This window comes from Mauremys reevesii, linkage group 8 (genome assembly GCF_016161935.1).
Source record: "Mauremys reevesii isolate NIE-2019 linkage group 8, ASM1616193v1, whole genome shotgun sequence".
In the NCBI taxonomy this organism is placed as follows: domain Eukaryota; kingdom Metazoa; phylum Chordata; order Testudines; family Geoemydidae; genus Mauremys; species Mauremys reevesii.
The window spans coordinates 35,625,261-35,642,633 of NC_052630.1; positions in this window are offsets into that span (position 1 = coordinate 35,625,261).

The window sequence follows — 17,373 nt, forward strand, 5'->3', positions numbered from 1 at the left end:
GATGCAAAGGAGCTGGACAGAGAAAGTCCATTGCATACATACGTTGGGCCATCTGTCTCTTTTAGAACCTGTTTGTGTGCCACCTTTAATCCCTTCTGGTCCACCCTGAACTAAGCAGGGTGGAATCTCCTCCTTTGCAACCCTTCTCCTCAAATAAACATGTTTCCTCTGATATCTGACCCTGGGTTTGTTGTTTTTCTTTCCCTCCTGCCCCAACAGGTTTGTGTCACTTTCTTTATCAGTCAATATCTTTTCTCTTTCTCTTCTGATACCAGACATGGCCTGAATCACAGGGACTGCTAGAGTTCTTTTCTCTTATTTATGTTTCTTGTACTTAGATTAAAATGCCCCTTCAAAATAGGTCTGGGTCCTGCTATGTGGAAAGCCTTAGGCATATGCTGGCCCTGCTACATAGTGAGAACAACGGGGAGGGGGTCACCGAGCAAACTATGGGGCCAGCAATACATTAAGTGTTTGTGTGACTGATAGCTGGCAGGAGTGGGGCAGTTGCTGATTTGCCCAGAGCAGCAGAACCCTCAGATCTGGCTTTGTTCTGCTTAGCCCGTAGTAGGAAATTACACAGAGATTCTTCTAACTTTGCCATAGGCCATAATTCCCCAAAGTTTTTCCCTGTGTTGCTAGGAGGAAGGATCATGGATTGCCTTCTCTGGGGATGCTTAAATTACTTCTCTGTGTGGATGCCTGTAGGCACTAGACCTAATGAGTACTAGAGAGTCTATGTCCTCTACAAAACAGCAAGAGAGGGTTCTAATTCTGGCTGCAGTGAGAGGGTAGCAGAGCCCCCAATGAGAGCTGGCACAAGGGGCTAGTAAATTGCCCCATGGAACTCATAGCCCCCCATTAGCTATGGGTGTGTTTGCAAACTGGAGCAGCCCTAAGGCTGTAATCCAGTGCAAGCCAGCAGATAGCCTATTTGGACAGGAGGCGTTCATAGAGCGGGAATGCTACTAATGAGCATAACTGGCAGCCTGCTGGCTCATTTGCAAGGGATGGGGAGAATATAAACTGGCAGCAAGAAAGGAAAGCAAGAGAATTGTAGGTAGCTTTATTCTTGAGACTGCAAGAGACAGGGGGCTGGTCTACACTACATTGTTAGATTGACATTCCCCGCATTAGGTCGAATTTATATTGTGCTTGTCTATACTACAGAGCCCCGCCCTTCCCGCCCACCTAAAGGGCCTTTTAAAATCGACATCTGTACTCCATCTCAACAAGAGGAGTAATGCTAGATTCGACCTTCCCAGGTCAAATTAGGGGTAATGTAGACACAGCACAGTGTATTTTGACTTGTTTGGATTCTGGGAGGTGTCTCAGAGTGCTCCAATGTGTCCACTCTGGACAGCACTTTCAGCTCCACTGCACTTCAGCCGGGAAAACAGGAAAGGCCCTGGAAACTTTTGAATTTCATTTCCTGTTTGATCAGCATGGAGAGCTCACCACCACAGCTGAACATGGCTGCCCAGGTACGCAAACGTGCTCCAGCGTGGAGCATACAGGAGACACTGGATCTGATTTCTGTGTGGGGAAAAGAGTCTGTGCAGGCAGAGCTCTAAATAAGCAGAAGAAATGCTGACATCTATTTCAAAATCGCACAGGGCATGGGGGGAAAAGGCTACACCAGGGACACACAGCAGTGCCGTGTGAAAAGAAAGGAGCTCAGGCAAGCGTACCAGAAGACAAGGGAGGTGAATAGTCACTCTGGTGAAGAGCCATAGACATGCTGCTTCTATAAGCAGCTGCATGCAATTCTAGGTGGGGACCCCACCAGTACCCCAACACTCTCCGTGGATACCTCCCAGGGGACCCAGGCGGCCATGGGCCACAATGAGGAGGACATTGTTGATGAGGAAGAGAAGGAGGAGGAGAATGTGCAGCAGGCAAGCAGAGGATCCATTCTCCTCAACAGCCAGGACCTTTTCCTAACTCTGGAGCCAATCCCCTCCCAGGACCCTGGTGTGGGACTGTGATGGCGGGGAAGGCACCTCTGGTGAGTGCACACTTGTAATAACACTACAAGGGTTAAATTCAATTGTGGTTAATGTTTAATTTGAGGTAAACAATTGGGATACAATGGCGGCTGGTGCAGCCACCAAAGGGTGCTCCCTGGAAAAGCCTGTTTATGTGCCAAGAGTTTCCACACTAAAAAATTTCCCTGGGTGTGCCCTCACACCACCTTTTGTGTGTGCTTACCATGCCTGCCTGAAAACCTAAATCTGCTCCCAGTGCTCTGCCATGCATTGTACCTTACTGGCAGGCTCTCCTTTTAAAACACAAAATTTGGCCGAGTACCTCAGGGAATGTATTTACTTTGTGAATTGTTTCATTCATTGCAATTCATGATTTTCTTTGCAGCTGCAACATTTTCTCTGGGTGCTTCCTCCACTCCAGCACAAAGGCTGTCCCAGATTAGAAGGTGAAAAAAGCGGACAAGGGAAGACATGTTCTGTGATTTGATGCATTCCTCTGAGGCTAACAGGGCCCCACTGCATGCATGGAGGCTCACACTGTCAGAGAGTATGCACATTGACCAAGAGGGCAGGAAAGCAAGCAGGGAACAAGAGCGTAACACCGAAGAGGAGATGTTGCAGCTTATGGGGAAGCAAACAGACATGTTGAGGCATCTGGCTGAGGTGCAGGAAAAACAGCTAGACCTTAGAGTCCCATTGCACCCAATGTGAATGAGCTGCCCTCCTCATCAAGTTCCATATCCTTCTTTCCCAGATGTCCTAAAATGCGGGGGGCAGGTGGGGAAGCTCCATTATCCCTTGAACTCAACTCCAGGGGATGGTTCATGGAGCAGAAAGCTCTCATTCCCACAGCTTTGATTGCTAGACAGTGCAATTGTAATAAGCTATGTGTCCTTGACCCTCCCTCCCTGTGTTATCAGGCCCTTACCTGGTTATCATTGTTATTCATTGATGTCTCTGTTCAGTGTTTGTTATGCGATAGACCCAGGCCAGTTGGGAACAGCAGAGTAGTAGAAGGAAGAAATCCTGGCCACTGGATAAGCAGTTTTCTGTTCCCTGAGTGACCAGAGCAGGGGCTGCTCCAGGCTAATGAGAACACCTGACTCCAATTAACCTGCTAAGAGTCAGGTGAGGCTGTTAAGCACCTGACTCTAATTAAGGCCCCTCTGATGCTCACTCTAGTCAGGCCAAAGGGAGCCAGAGGAGAGGAAGTGTGTGCGAGGAGCTGGGAGCAAGAGACATGCAAGAAGCTGAGAGTGAGTAGCCATACTGCTGGAGGACTGAGAAGTACAAGCATTATCAGACATCAGGAGGAAGGTCCAGTGGTGAGGACAAAGAAGGTGTTGGGAAGAGGCCATGGGGAAGTAGCCCAGGGAGTTGTAGCTGTCGCGCAACTGTACAAGAGGCACTCTAGACAGCTGCAGTCCACAGGGCCCTGGGCTGGAACCCGGAGTAGAGGGTGGGCCCGGGTTTCCCCCAAACCTCCCAACTCCTGATTAAACACAGGAGGAATTGACCTGGACTGTGGCTTCTACCAGAGGGGAAAGTCTCTGGGCTGTTTCCCAACCCACAGAGTGAATCTGTGAGGCGAGCAAATCCGCCAATAAGCGCAGGACCCACCAAGGTAGAGGAGGAACTTTGTCACAGTTAGCATAATAAAAATGCACAAATTGCGTACAAGAGGCTCTTTATTCACTGTGCACACTGTGGTTGGTGGGGTTTAGTTTACAGGGCAGTACATGCGAAGAAGGAGGCAGGTTGGTAAGGAACAACACAGAACTGTCACATCAGTGTGGGATCATTCATGAAACTGGTTTTCAAAGCCTCTCAGAGATGCTGTGCACTTTAGTGTGCTCTTCTTATTGCCCTGGTGTCTAGCTGCTTATAATTGGCAGCCAGGCGATCTGCCTCAACCCCCCCACCCTGCCAGAAACTTTTCCCCCTTACTCTCCCAGATATTATGTAGAACACAGCAAGCAGCAACAACAATAGGAATATTGCTTTCACTGAGGTCTAACCTAGTGAGTAAAGTGCACCAGCGCCCCTTTAGACATCCAAAGGCACATTCTACCACCATTCTGCACTTGCTCAGACTATGGTTGAACTGCTCCTTAGAATCATAGAATATCAGGTTTGGAAGGGACTTCAGGAGGTCATCTAGTCCAACCCCCTGCTCAAAGCAGGACCAATCGCCAACTAAATCCTTACTGCTGTCCAGGCTGCCTGTGTACAGCTTCATGAGCCACAGGAGCAAAGGGTAGGCTGAGTCTCCAAGGATAACTATTGGCATTTCAACATCACCAGCGGTAATTTTCTGGTCTGGGAAGAAAGTTCCTTCTTGGAGCTTTCTGAAGAGACCAGAGTTCCTAAAGATGCACGTGTCATTTATCTTTCCTGACCATTCCACGTTGATGTCAGTGAAACGTCCCCTGTGATCCACTAGCGCTTGCAACACCATTGAGAAGTAGCCCTTCCGGTTTATGTACTCTTTGGCAAGGTGGTCTGGGAACCCCATCATGGCAAAGCCATCTACTATGACCTGCACATTTCCCAGAGTCACTACTCTTCTTAGCCGAAGTGAATTGATTGCCCTGGCTACTTGGATCACAGCAGCCCCCACGGTAGAGTTACCCACTCCAAACTGATTACCCACTCCAAACAGAAGCAAACTGGCATTGCAAGCTTCCACGAAGCTATCACCACTCGCTTCTCAACTGTCAGAGCAGGTATCATTTTGATATTTCTGCACTTCAGGGCTGGGGAAAGCAATTCTCAAAGTTCCATGAAAGTGGCTTTACACTTTCGAAAGTTATGCAGCCACTGCTCCTCATCCCATACCTGCATCACAATGCGATCTCACCAGTCTGTGCTTGTTTCCCTGTCCCAGAAGCAGCATTCCACTGTGTCAACATGCCCAGCTGCCGCTGCCAGTGTGTGCAAAATTGCTCCATTCCATGGCTTCCAGCACAGCTGTTTGCATGGCATCACATTCTTCTGCATGGCTGCTCCTGGCTAGGCTCTGCAAATACCGCAGGATGATGTGCGAGCTGTTTGTGATGCTCACAACAACAGCATACAGCTGAGCGGGGTCCATGCTTGCTGTGCTATAGCATCTGCACGAGTAACCCAGGCTTAGGCGCAAAAATGATTGTTTGCCGTTGCTTTCAGGGAGAGAGGAAGGGAGGGAGGAGCTAAGTACATCACTGGAGGCTGACATTATGTACCCAAAACACCTCACAAAAAATTTTTTGTCCCATCAGGCATTGGGAGCCTAACCCAGAATTCCAATCGGCAGCAGGAACTGTGGGATAGCTGCCCACAATGCATTGCTCCGTGAGTCAATGCTACCCCTGGTAGTGGGGATGCGCTCCCCCAACGGAATGCGCATAGTGGGGACATACACCATTGATTTTGTAAAATCAAAGGCTACAGGTTGACTTTAATAAATTCAAACTAATTTTGTAGTGTAGACAAACCAGAGAAGCAATGTGATTTAGTGGGTGGAGTTGTGGACTGAGGATCAGGAGTTGTGGGGCTCAGCTCTGTCACTGATGCGCTGAGTGACCTTGGGTAAGTCTCTTAACCTCATTCTCCCCCTCTGGAAAATGTGGATAACTACATTTGTAAACCATTTTAACCCCCTCAAAGAAAGCTGTAGAGCATTGCTACTACTTTTCTGTGTGGACTAAATCCTGCAGTACAGATTCCTTACTATACACAGCATCATGCTGGCCAGAAATAAAACTAATAATTGGCAGCATTACTGTCCTCTGTCTTTTGCCACTCAGTTTGATTTCCAGCTTAGTATTTTGCCAACTTCCTTCAAATGCTTAAGAAATGAGCATTCTAGCCTGTTTCTTGGTACATACCATTGTCTCAATGCATCTAGCTTTTTAAAGAAAAATAAATGTATAAGAAGTATGGCAAAGTCTGCAAGAAGACTAATAAAAAGCCATTATATTTCCCCTCGGTATTTGTCCTACCCCTTAGCTTTAAGAGGGAACTGCTCTGCCCATTAACATCTAATGTTTCTGTTGTGTATTCCATGTAGCGCTTCTAGTCTTTTTGCTTTCTTATTGTCCTAAATATTGAATGGACAGCGTGAGGCTCTTTAAAGCAACATTAACAGGTCGATCCAACATGCTTGGTACTACTCCCTTTTATTTCAATAGGAATGCCACATATGAAGGGCTGGCAAGAGAAGATCTGAATTTTGTAGCCACAAATGGCTAAAATCAGCTGGTATCATGAACAAAACTAGGAAGGGTTCTTAGAACTGGATTAACATGTCATCAGCTGGTAAGGAATTAGCCTGCATTAGTGTTGCTGATTCTGTATGCCCTGGGGCTGTTTAGAAATATGAGCAAATAGGAGGCAGTGTGGTCTACTGGACTTGACATTGGACTGTTAGGAGACATGATTTCTGTTTCTACTGCTTCCACTGACTAACTTTGTGACCACAGGCAGCTCACTTCATCTCTCTGCCTCTTCCCTCCCACTCCCACCCCCCAACACTATGTCTTGTCTATTTAGATTGCAGGCTCTTCAGGGCAGGCTCTGGCTGTCTCTCTGTGTACAGCACCTAACACCATGGGTCCTCTAGGTGCTACTGTAATACAAATAATAAAAAAGGATCTGTAGGACGTGCTCTGAGAAGGTAGGACACTGGGGCCTTAGCGTTGTGCCTTCTTACAGATCAAAGATTGCTGAGTTGATTGTATTGGTTATATAGTTTTGGGGACCAAAGCCAAGTTGACAGACATTACTCTTTAATTCTCACTCTACTCCGCTCCATGCATGTTCTGTCTCTACTGCTACTGTTCCTCTGGGTTGTTGTTGCGTTTGCATTATCAGCACGTGCTCATGGCTTCGTAACTGCGGCTGGTCCTCATTTAGTCTCTTGACCACAATTTTCTCCAGCCTTGTTGCTGTGATTTTTAGCTAAAAATCATTGAGTCCAGTTTTAGTAGTGAAGTTGGTCCATTCTTTAGGGGATTCAGCCAGTTTAAGGAAGGCCAAGATTGTGGCTAAATTAAAACTTTTTCTGGGTTCTCTTCTGGTAGGGAATTCAATATTCCTGTGAAGAGAGGGACCAGGGCTTATGTGACTTCTTAGAAGTCCAAGCCAGTTGCCTCTCTAGTTACCAAATGCCTCATTTCCCTGCACGTCCTGGGTGACTGGCGGGGCATGAGAGACTGAGCACTGCTCCTGGCAGCCCTCCATCAGACAGTTGTCAATCTTGATGCATTTGATGAAATCATCCAGGCCAGGCAGGGGCTGCATCCATGCCAGCTAATCCTTGATCTCCTCATGGAATTTATCCAGCAGTGAACTCTTCAGTTCACCAGGGGGTCAGGTTTGGAGTGGCAAGTGCTATGGCTTGCGCTTGCAGTGCCACTCCTGTACAGCACAAGACATTGGTCTTGTTGGGATCCATGCCCATGAAACCAGACTTAGAATCATAGAATATCAGGGTTGGGAAGACTTAGAATCATAGAATATCAGGGTTGGAAGGGACCTCAGAAGGTCATCTAGTCCAACCCCCTGCTCAAAGCAGGACCAATCCCCAGAAAGATTTTTGCCCCGATCCCTAAATGGCCCCCTCAAGGATTGAACTCACAACCCTGGGTTTAGCAGGCCAATGCTCAAGCCACTGAGCTATCCCTCCCCCTGAATGAGCCTTTCCTTTTAGGGGCAGCTCAAACTGTCAGGAGATCAGGTCATAGGTGGTCAGTCCTAGCAGTCACAGACTAAATGTCAGAGCCCAACACCAAGGCGCAGACAGAGCCAGGGATCGAAGATGAAGGTCAGAACCAATGTCAGACTCCAAATGCCAGAGCCAAGCATTGAGACCGAGTTGGAGCCAGCTATCAGAACCGAGGGTCAGAACTGGATTACCTGGAATAAGGGAAGGCAAGAGCAGGGCTGGTTCAAAGACAGGAGTGAGTCTGGGACAGGACTGGAACAAACCTGGGTGCAGAGCATGGTCTAGGCTGGAGCAGAGCGGAGCAGGAGCAGGGCTATTCACTCATTGGCTCCCTGATGGCTGGGCAGGAATTAAGAGTCACAACTACCCCCAAAGGCAAAGGAAGCAGGCTCATGCTTGATGTTCAAAGAGGAATCAAAACTTATACCAAAAGCATAAAATCCTCCCTGAAACCCATCTTTCTGTTCTCTGCTACTTGGCAATTAAAGCGAAGGAAGTCTTGACAAGATCTATAGCTAAATGGCGTATAGCACGCATCACAAAGGTTCACAAAGCCAAAAAAGGTATAACTCCTTCAAAATGCATTAAAGACCAGTCACCCAGATCGCAGGCTAAAAAGCTGTGTTCTTATGAGAAAATCTGTATCATTTTATTCAGAAAACTTTCCCTCCCAGGGACACACATTCACTCTTGATTACATTCTACCATAGGTTTAGCAGACACAGATAAGGGGGACAAAACACAGCCATTTTCTCTTATCTGTTTGTTCCAGGATGACCAAATAGCAAGTGTGAAAAATCAGGACAGGGATGGGGGATAATAGGCACCTTGTGGCAGGGCAGGGGTAAACCCCTTGAATGCCCTGCTAAAATGCTGGCTAGGCCCTAATTTCTGGTAGGGAGGTCAGGTGTGGGGGCCCAGGCGGTCAGCAGAGAGCCCAGCTGCAAGCCCTAACAAGGGCTGACTCACTGCTATGAGTTGAGTTAAGTAGCGACAGCTGGGCTGAAGAGGAGGAGGCTATAAAAGCCCAGGGGAAAGCTCAGTGGGGAGACTAGCCTGGGAGGGGATAGGAGGGTTACTGCTCTGTCTCCTCACCAAAGGAAAGGAGCCTCATGGGCCAGGAGACCCTGGGAGGGTCTGACTGGGGACAGCCGCTGGGGGAAAAAGGAGGATAACACTGTTGCACGTAAATAAAGACACAAGGATGAAGCACCGAAGAAGGCGTGTGGACTCTTTATTTTAACCAGCTAACACAGGGCACAGGCACGAGGGAGTGGAAACCTGTGCGGACCTGTGACACACCTATATAAGAAAAAGCTTCAGATATCAGGACTGTCCCTATAAAATCGGGACATCTGGTCACCCTAGTTTGTTCCCTAGTACCTATGTCTGATATTTCAGTCCATACCCAAATTTGAACACAGAGTGTTATTCAGCTTGCCATCCTACTTGGAATAGTTTCATGGTTCTCTTCAAACGTTCCATATGTTCATTAGAGACATAACTCCAGTATCTAAGACATGTATTAAGATTTCTAGCTTTGGGAAACTGCCACCCTAGCATGGGTCCAACAAGAAGAAAGTTAACCCCATGCTGAAAAACAATTAATCTGATTTTGCTCTGCAGTCTGCCTGGGAAGAGAATCCTGACAGTAGGATTGGCAAGCCATGGATACAAGGAGAATGCAAATTACCAGGGAAAGCAAAATTTCTCTGTCTCAAAATACGCCATCACTGAGGGTAGATAACAAGGCACATTAGTGTAGCACTGGAAAGAGCATACACAAGTTTTTCATGTGCACAAAACAGAGACCATTCGGGGAGTTTAGTCCCATTATTCTGTTCAGTAGAATTCTACTCAGCAGCCAAACATATGTGAACTGAGTCGTAGACTCAAGAAACTGTGGAGAGGGAAGAAGCAGAAAGATAGATTCAGGAGCATTAGAAGAATATACTTTTTAATTTTAGCTCCTGTAGGAATTGAAGTAATTTAGGGTATGTCTATACTACAAAATTAGGTTGATTTTATAGAAGTCGATTTTTAGAAATCGATTTTATACAGTTGATTGTGTATGTCCCCACTAAGCGCATTAAGTCAGCGGAGTGCGTCCTCAATACCATGGCTAGCATTGACTTACGGAGCAGTGCACTGTGGGTAGCTATCCCACAGTTCCCGCAGTCTCTGCTGCCCATTGGAATTTTGGGTTAAGCTCCCAATACCTGATGGGGCAAAAACTCTGTTGCGGGTGGGTTTGGGTACATGTCGTCAGTCGCCCCTCCCTTCCTCTCTCCCTCCTTGAAAGCAACGGCAGATAATCGTTTCATGCCTTTTTTCCTGGGTTACCCATGCAGATGCCATACCATGGCACACATGGAGCCTGCTCAGCTCACTGCTGCTGTTGTGAGTATTGTAAACACCTCGCACATTATCCTGGAATATGTGCAGAACCAGGCTAAGAGACGCCAGCATGAGGAGGATATTGATGAGGACGCGGACACAGATGTTCCTGAAAGAATGGGCTGTGGCAATTGGGACATCATGGTGGCACTGGGGCTGGTTGATACAGTGGAATGCCAATTCTAGGTCCAGCAAACAAGCACAGACTGGTGGGACCGCATAGTGTTGCAGGTATGGGATGATTCACAGTGACTGCGAAACTTTTGCATGTGTAAGGCCACTTATCTTGAACTCTGTGAGTTGCTTTCCCCCACCCTGAAGCGCAGGAATACCAAGATGAAAGCTGCCATGACAGTTGAGAAGCAAGTGGCAATAGCCCTGTGGAAGCTTGCAATGCCTGACTGCTACCAGTCAGTCGGGAATCAATTTGGAGTGGGCAAATCTACTGTGGGGGCTGCTGTGATCCAAGTAGCCAAGGCAATCACTGACCTTCTGTTACCAAGAGTAGTGACTCTGGGAAATGTGCAGGTCATAGTGGATGGCTTTGCTGCAATGGGGTTCCCTAACTGTGGTGGGGCGATAGACGGAACGCATATCCCTATCTTGGCAACAGACTACCTTGCCAACCAGTACGTAAACCGCAAGGGGTACTTCTCAATGGTGCTGCAAGCACTGGTGGATCACAAGGGACGTTTCACCAACATCAACGTGGGATGGCCGGGAAAGGTGCATGATGCTCGCATCTTTAGGAACTCCAGGCTGTTCGAGCAGTTGCAAGAAGGGACTTACTTCCCAGACCAAAAAATTACCACTGGGGATGTTGAAATGCCATTTGTTATCCTTGGGGACCCAGCCTACCCCTTGCTCCTATGGCTCATGAAGCCTTACACAGGCAGCCTGGACAGTAGTAAGGAGCAGTTCAACTATAGGCTGAGCAAGTGCAGAATGGTGGTAGAATGTGCCTTTGGATGTTTAAAAGCTCGCAGGTGCTGTTTGCTGACTAGGTTAAACCTCAGTACACCCAACATTCCTATTGTTATTGCTGCTTGCTGTGTGCTCCATAATATCTGTGAGAGTAAGGGGGAGACATTTATGGCGGGTGGAAGGTTGAAGCAAATCGTCTGGCATCTGATTATGAGTTGCCAGACAACAGGGCAATTAGAAGAGCACAGCTAGGTGCGCTGCGCATCACAGAGGCTTTGAAAACCAGTTTTATGACTGGCCAGGCTACAGTGTGAGAGTTGTGTGTGTTTCTGTTTGATGCAAACCCACCCCCTTTGTTGATTTTAATTCCCTGTAAGCCAACCACCCTCCCCTCTTCGAAATAAAGTAACTATTGTTTTGAAACCATGCATTCATTCTTTATTAATTAAAAAAAAATGAGTAACTGACAAGGTAGTAACTGACAAGGGGTGGGGCGGGAGAAGAGGGAAGGACAAGGCCACATTGCTTATTGTAGCCACACTACAAATCAAAACTGTTTGAATGACAGCCTTCTGTTGCTTAGGTCATCCTCTGGAGTGGAGTGGCTGGGTGCCCGGAGCCTCCCCCCACACGTTCTTGGGCATCTGGGTGAGGAGGATATGGAACTTGGGGAGGAGGGCAGGCGGTTATACAATGAATGCAGCAGGAGTCTGTGCTCTTGTTGGTTTTCCTGCAGCTCCAACAGACACTTCATCATGTCCGTTTGTCCCCCATTAGCCTCAGCATCACCTCCTGCCTCTGCTCTTCACGCTCACTTAATGCTTTCCTGGCCTCTGTCACTGAATGCCTCCATGCATTCAGCTGTGCCCTATCAGTGCGGGAGGACTGCATGAGCTCAGAAAACATGTCATTGCAAGTGCGTTTTTTTCACCTTCTAAGCTGCGATAACCTCAGGGATGGAGATGATAGGGGGAGCATAGAAACATTTGCACCTAGGGGGAGATAAAAAGGGAGAGTAACGTTTAAGATGATACATTTCTGAGAACAAAAAGGAGACTCTTTCACAGTGAATCAGGCAATTCAGAGCAGACAGCACATGTGCTTTAGGTACAAGGTTGCATTTTGCCTTTTATATTGAGCGCTTGCCGGTATGGTAACACATCACAAACGTCTGGGCAACAGAATTCGGTTTCCAGGCAGCCATGGTAAGCCTTTTGGTATGCGGGGTTGGCTTCTTACACCTTCATAACATGTGAGAATGGTTTCAAACTGCAGTGCCATTCTTTCCCTTAGCACGCACTGCCAGTTGGGTTTCACATTTAAAAGGAGGGGCTGCCATTTTCGGGTGGATGTGCAACACACACCTCCCACCACCCCACCGCATGGCTATTCTCTGGGATGATCTCTTCACCCCTCCCCCCGCCAGATGGCTATTCTCTGGGATGATCTCTTCACCCCTCCCCCCGCCACATGGCTATTCTCCGGGGTGATCTCTTTTAGCCAAGCGCAAACAGTCCAGCATGAACGGGGTCCTTTTACTGATCCTTTACAAAAATTCCCCTATTTCAACGAGGTGACCATGAATGATATCACTCTCCTGAGGCTGACACAGAAAGATGTAGACCAAATGTTGCTTGAATGCGACCAAAACCCAGGACCATTCACTGCCATGCTTTGTGCTGCAATGATTCCAGACTACTTGCTACTGGCTTGGTGTGGTAAAGTGTCCTACCATGGAGGACAAAATAAGGCAGCCCTCCCCAGAAACCTTCTGCAAAGGCTTTCGAGTACCTTCAGGAGAGATTCATGGAGATGTGCCTGGAGGATTCCCACTCCATCCCCAGACATGTGAACAGACCTTTCCAGTAGTTGTACTGGTTGTGAATGCATCCCAATTCTTCAGGGCAAATCAAACATTAAACACTATTGCTTTTAAACCCTGTATTGTAGTTACAAATGTTCACTCACCAGAATACCTTCTCCGGCTTCAGGGTCGGGGATCCTGCCGTGGGAGGGTATTGGCTCCAGGGTGATGAAAAGGTCCTGGCTGCCGGGGAGAATGGATTCACAGGCTTCACCGCTTGCCTGCTGCTCCTCCTCCTCTTCCTCATCCGCAGAATCCTCTCCTCTGTTGTATGAGATTCCTCCCTTGCAGGTGCCCATGGACAGTGGCAGGGTAGTGGTAGGGTCCCCCCCCAGAATGCCATGCAGCTGATCACAGAAGCGGCATGTGTGGGGCTCTGACCCAGAGTGACTGTTTGCCTCCCTTGTCTTTTGGTAGGCTTGCCTGAGCTCCTTAATTTTCACGCGGCACTGCTGTGTGTCCTTGTTGTAGCCTCTCTCCATCATGACCTGTGCGATTCTGGCAAATATATTAGCATTTCTTCTTTTTGATCGGAGTTCTGCCTGCACAGATTCTTCTCCCCATACAGCAATCAGATCCAGTGTCTCTCTTTTGGTCCATGCTGGAGCTCATTTGTGATTCTGGGGGGGCTGCATGGTCACCTGTGCTGCTGAGCTCGCCATGCTAACCAAACAGGAAATGAAATTCAAAATTTCCCATGGCTTTTCCTGTGTACCTGGCTAGTGCATTGGAATTGAAAGTGCTGTCCAGAGCAGTCACATTGGAGCACTCTGGGATAGCTCCTGGAGGCCAATACCATCAAATTGTGTCTGCACTATCCCAAATTCCACGCAGCAAGGTCAATTTTAGCGCTACTCCCCTCACCGGGGAGGAATACAGACGTCAATTTTAGGAGCCCTTTAGGTCGACAGAACGGGGTTGGTTGTGTAGACGCATTCATTTTAAAATCGACCTAACATGGCTAAATTCAACCTAACCCCATAGTGTAGGCCAGGGCTTAGATTGAAAAGATTCCCATACAGTTCCCAGAAAAAGGAAGAAACCTCAGAATTAGAACAAGTCTTTGTCAAAGCTAAATAAAGTCTTTTCAGTCTGGCACGAGCCTCTGTCTAAGCCCAGCTTTCCCAGCTGGGCTAAACCATCCCAGACTAAACCCAGCCTCTTCCAAGCCTCAATTCCCAGGCTAAACTGAGTCTTTTGTAAATGGAGCAGGTCTCAACTGAAGTCAGGCTCCAAGGTGAATGTCATTCCTAGGTCAATGAAGTCCTCCAAAGCCAAAAAGAGCTTTTCTCTAAAGCATGCTTCCCAGGCCAACATAGGCCTTGTCTACACTGGAAAGAGTTAGCCAGTGTAGCTGTACCGGTGTAGCTATACTGGCAAACCCTCCTAGGGGAGATGCATCTGAAGTGCGTAAAAACACTCTATTGCGAGTATATCTTATACCAGTTCCTGAACCATACTGGGAAGAGTACTTTTTGCCTATATAACTGCGTCTACACTAGGTCTGTTGCTGGTACAAAAATCACTCCCCTTTGTGACAGATAGCAATTTCCTGCAATATCATGGACAAACCTGACTGAATTAGGTTTAAGTATTTTATAAGAGTTAATTGTATTAAAAATGCAAATGTTTATGTGTTATTGTGGGACTGTGTGCAATGCCTCTAGGGTGGAAACATGGCTAATGGGGCCACGTTATGGGGGCCGTGTTATGAGCTTCAAAGGGCTAGTTGAAACAATGTGAAATTTAAGTTCAGTGGATTTGGGGGGAAATCCCTAGGGGGAGATGTATGTAAATGTAACTCCTCTGGTTATGCAAGAACTCAGCCTTTTGTATCTTCACCCTGAGAAGGGGAACTTTGTCTGTTGACCACTTGTTCCATGGGGACAGATCAAAGACCCAAAGGGTATAAAGCAGTAACTCACAAAGGTGTTTGTTCTGAGCGAACATGGTTATGAACTTGTAACCACTGGAAAACCCTCAGTGGGGTTTGAAGGACTATTCACCTGCCAGGGCCCTTGGTGGAGTTGGGGTGATCTCTGGTGAGCTTATTAGCATGTATGTAGGTTCTTTTATTGTTTTAATAGGATTCCTCTGTAATGCTTTTACCTTAAGAATAAATGTGCTTGCTTAGAAAGAGCTGTGTGGTAACTTAACTGTGGCAATTATGCTGTTTTCAGCCTCTGGGGAAGGAAGACACAGCTGGCCTGGTGAGGCAGTCTGCCTTTTGGGGGATTCACAGTGTAGGCCAGCAACTGTGCATACTGGAAATGCCCCGGTCAGGAGGGAAAGAGACCGTGTTTCTGCCCAAGAGTGGTGATAGCTGGGAAGGTGAAGGCCTGAATGTGTGCCTGAGGGGGAACAGATGCAGTTGTGTCACCCCAAACCAGCATAACTATATAGTGGCAAAGGCGTCTAGTGTAGACCATGCCTACGTCTTACAAAGCTAGAGTGGCCCTCTGTCTAAACCAAGCTCCCAGGCCAGACTGACTCACAGCTAGGATATGTTTTATAGCTTCTTAGTCCCGCTTCTACTAAACTCCAGCCAATCAGCAGTCATGCTCAGTGACAGACCACTTCATCATGCACCCCTGTCCACTCATTGGCTTTGTCTTTCACTTGCTGTCTGATTCTTTTTTCTCCCCACAGCCTTCCTGGTAGTTTCTCTTTATTCCTGACCAGCTATTGTTCTGAATGCATGTGTGAATGGTGTGATGTAAACTTCTCCTAGACATTAGGAGCTAAAAGATTGTGGCATTTTCCACTGGAAGGGCAAGTGTCCATTTTTTTTTTCTTTCAAGGTCTTAGATTTCACTTATGATCTCACTGCCCTGATGATATGGCCATTCTTAATATGTATTTCTTAAAACTGGCTTCTCCATTATCTCCAGTGTTTTTCTAAATTGTGCATGCCCTATGAGTGTACATTAAAATATAGGTATAATTTCTTCAGTCACTAATTTCTACTCTTGATTTGGCAGAATAGGAGATGAAATCCTATCAGTCTCCCTTAGATTTTCAGTTTCACTATTTGGGATGAGACTGAAAAATCCATTTTTATTTGCTTAAGAGGAGATGCTGTTTCTTTATTCAGAATTTTTGAGAAATCAGAATCAGGATTAAGATTGATGATAAGGAAAGATTCCTAGTTAAATCCTGTAAAATTACATTCTGCTTTATAAACATGAACATATCCCTCTTCGGTCAAGGAAATGAAAGAAAGACACAAGGAAACAATAGCACCCCAATAAAAGAAAATAGCAAAATTAGTATGGAAAGAAGAACAACTGAAGCAAACAGCTACTGTAAAACAAGTCCATGGCATAATAATACACAACAGTAAATTTACTAAAAAAGTTCGGTGACCAATTGTAAAAATCAATGTTGTTTTGCTATCTCAATAGGAAATATGGATCTAGAATGGTAAGAGAGCGCTCTAGGTGTTCTAAAATCTCTGATATAACGTTATATGGCTATGTAGTCTAGGTTCCACGTCTTTCACCACAATATTATCTATAGTGGACTCACAAGTCAGGTCACCCACTATTGTAGATGTGGCATGTGGATAAGTTTTCAAATTATATTTGTTTAGATTTTTGCTCCAATGAAGACAGCTTCCTGATCCAAGTAAAACAAAGCCATGCCTCCCTGATATTGCACCTTGTATTGGCAGGGGAAAACGCAAGGGTTCTGGCCTTAATACTCTAAAACCGCATGAGAGTTCGCATAATAGGTTCAAATAAATAGGAAAACAAAACCCAGAAATGTGGGTGACTTTTAAGCACTGCATGGAGAAGTGCAAAGCCCTAAGGGGGGAAAAAATGTAGATCTCACAAACTGGAGCAACCATGTTTCCATTCAAGAGATAATCAAGCCCTGAAGGAAGTTATAAAATGCAAAACATAGAGCTAAAATAAATGTGAAATGAGTTGGTGGATTCAGTTCCTAGTGGGAAAGTTTCTACATCACAAAAATCACAGATGAAATTTACCTCTTTGTTCACCATTTCAGCAGAAAGGCAAAGGATTGAATAGGCCGTGGTAACTGAACTGCTTTCTCACCCATTGTAGGAGGGGAAGCTTGCATTGCTACAGCTTGTGCTGTGCATATTCTAAGGCCTGGTCTACACTAGGACTTTAATTCGAATTTAGCAGCGTTAATTCGAACTAACCGCTCAACCGTCCACACCAGGAAGCCATTTAATTCGAACTAGAGGGCTCTTTAGTTCGAATTTGGTACTCCACCCCAGCAGGTGGAGTAACGCTAAATTTGACATGGCTAGCTCGAATTAGGCTAGGTGTGGATGCAAATCGAACTTAGTAGCTCCGGGAGCTATCCCACAGTGCACCACTCTGTTGACGCTCTGGACAGCAGTCCGAGCTTGGATTCTCTGACCAGCCACACAGGAAATGACCCGGGAAAATTTGAATTCATTTTCCTGTCTGGGCACTTTGAATCTGACGTCCTGGCTGGACATCGGGGCGAGCTCCGCA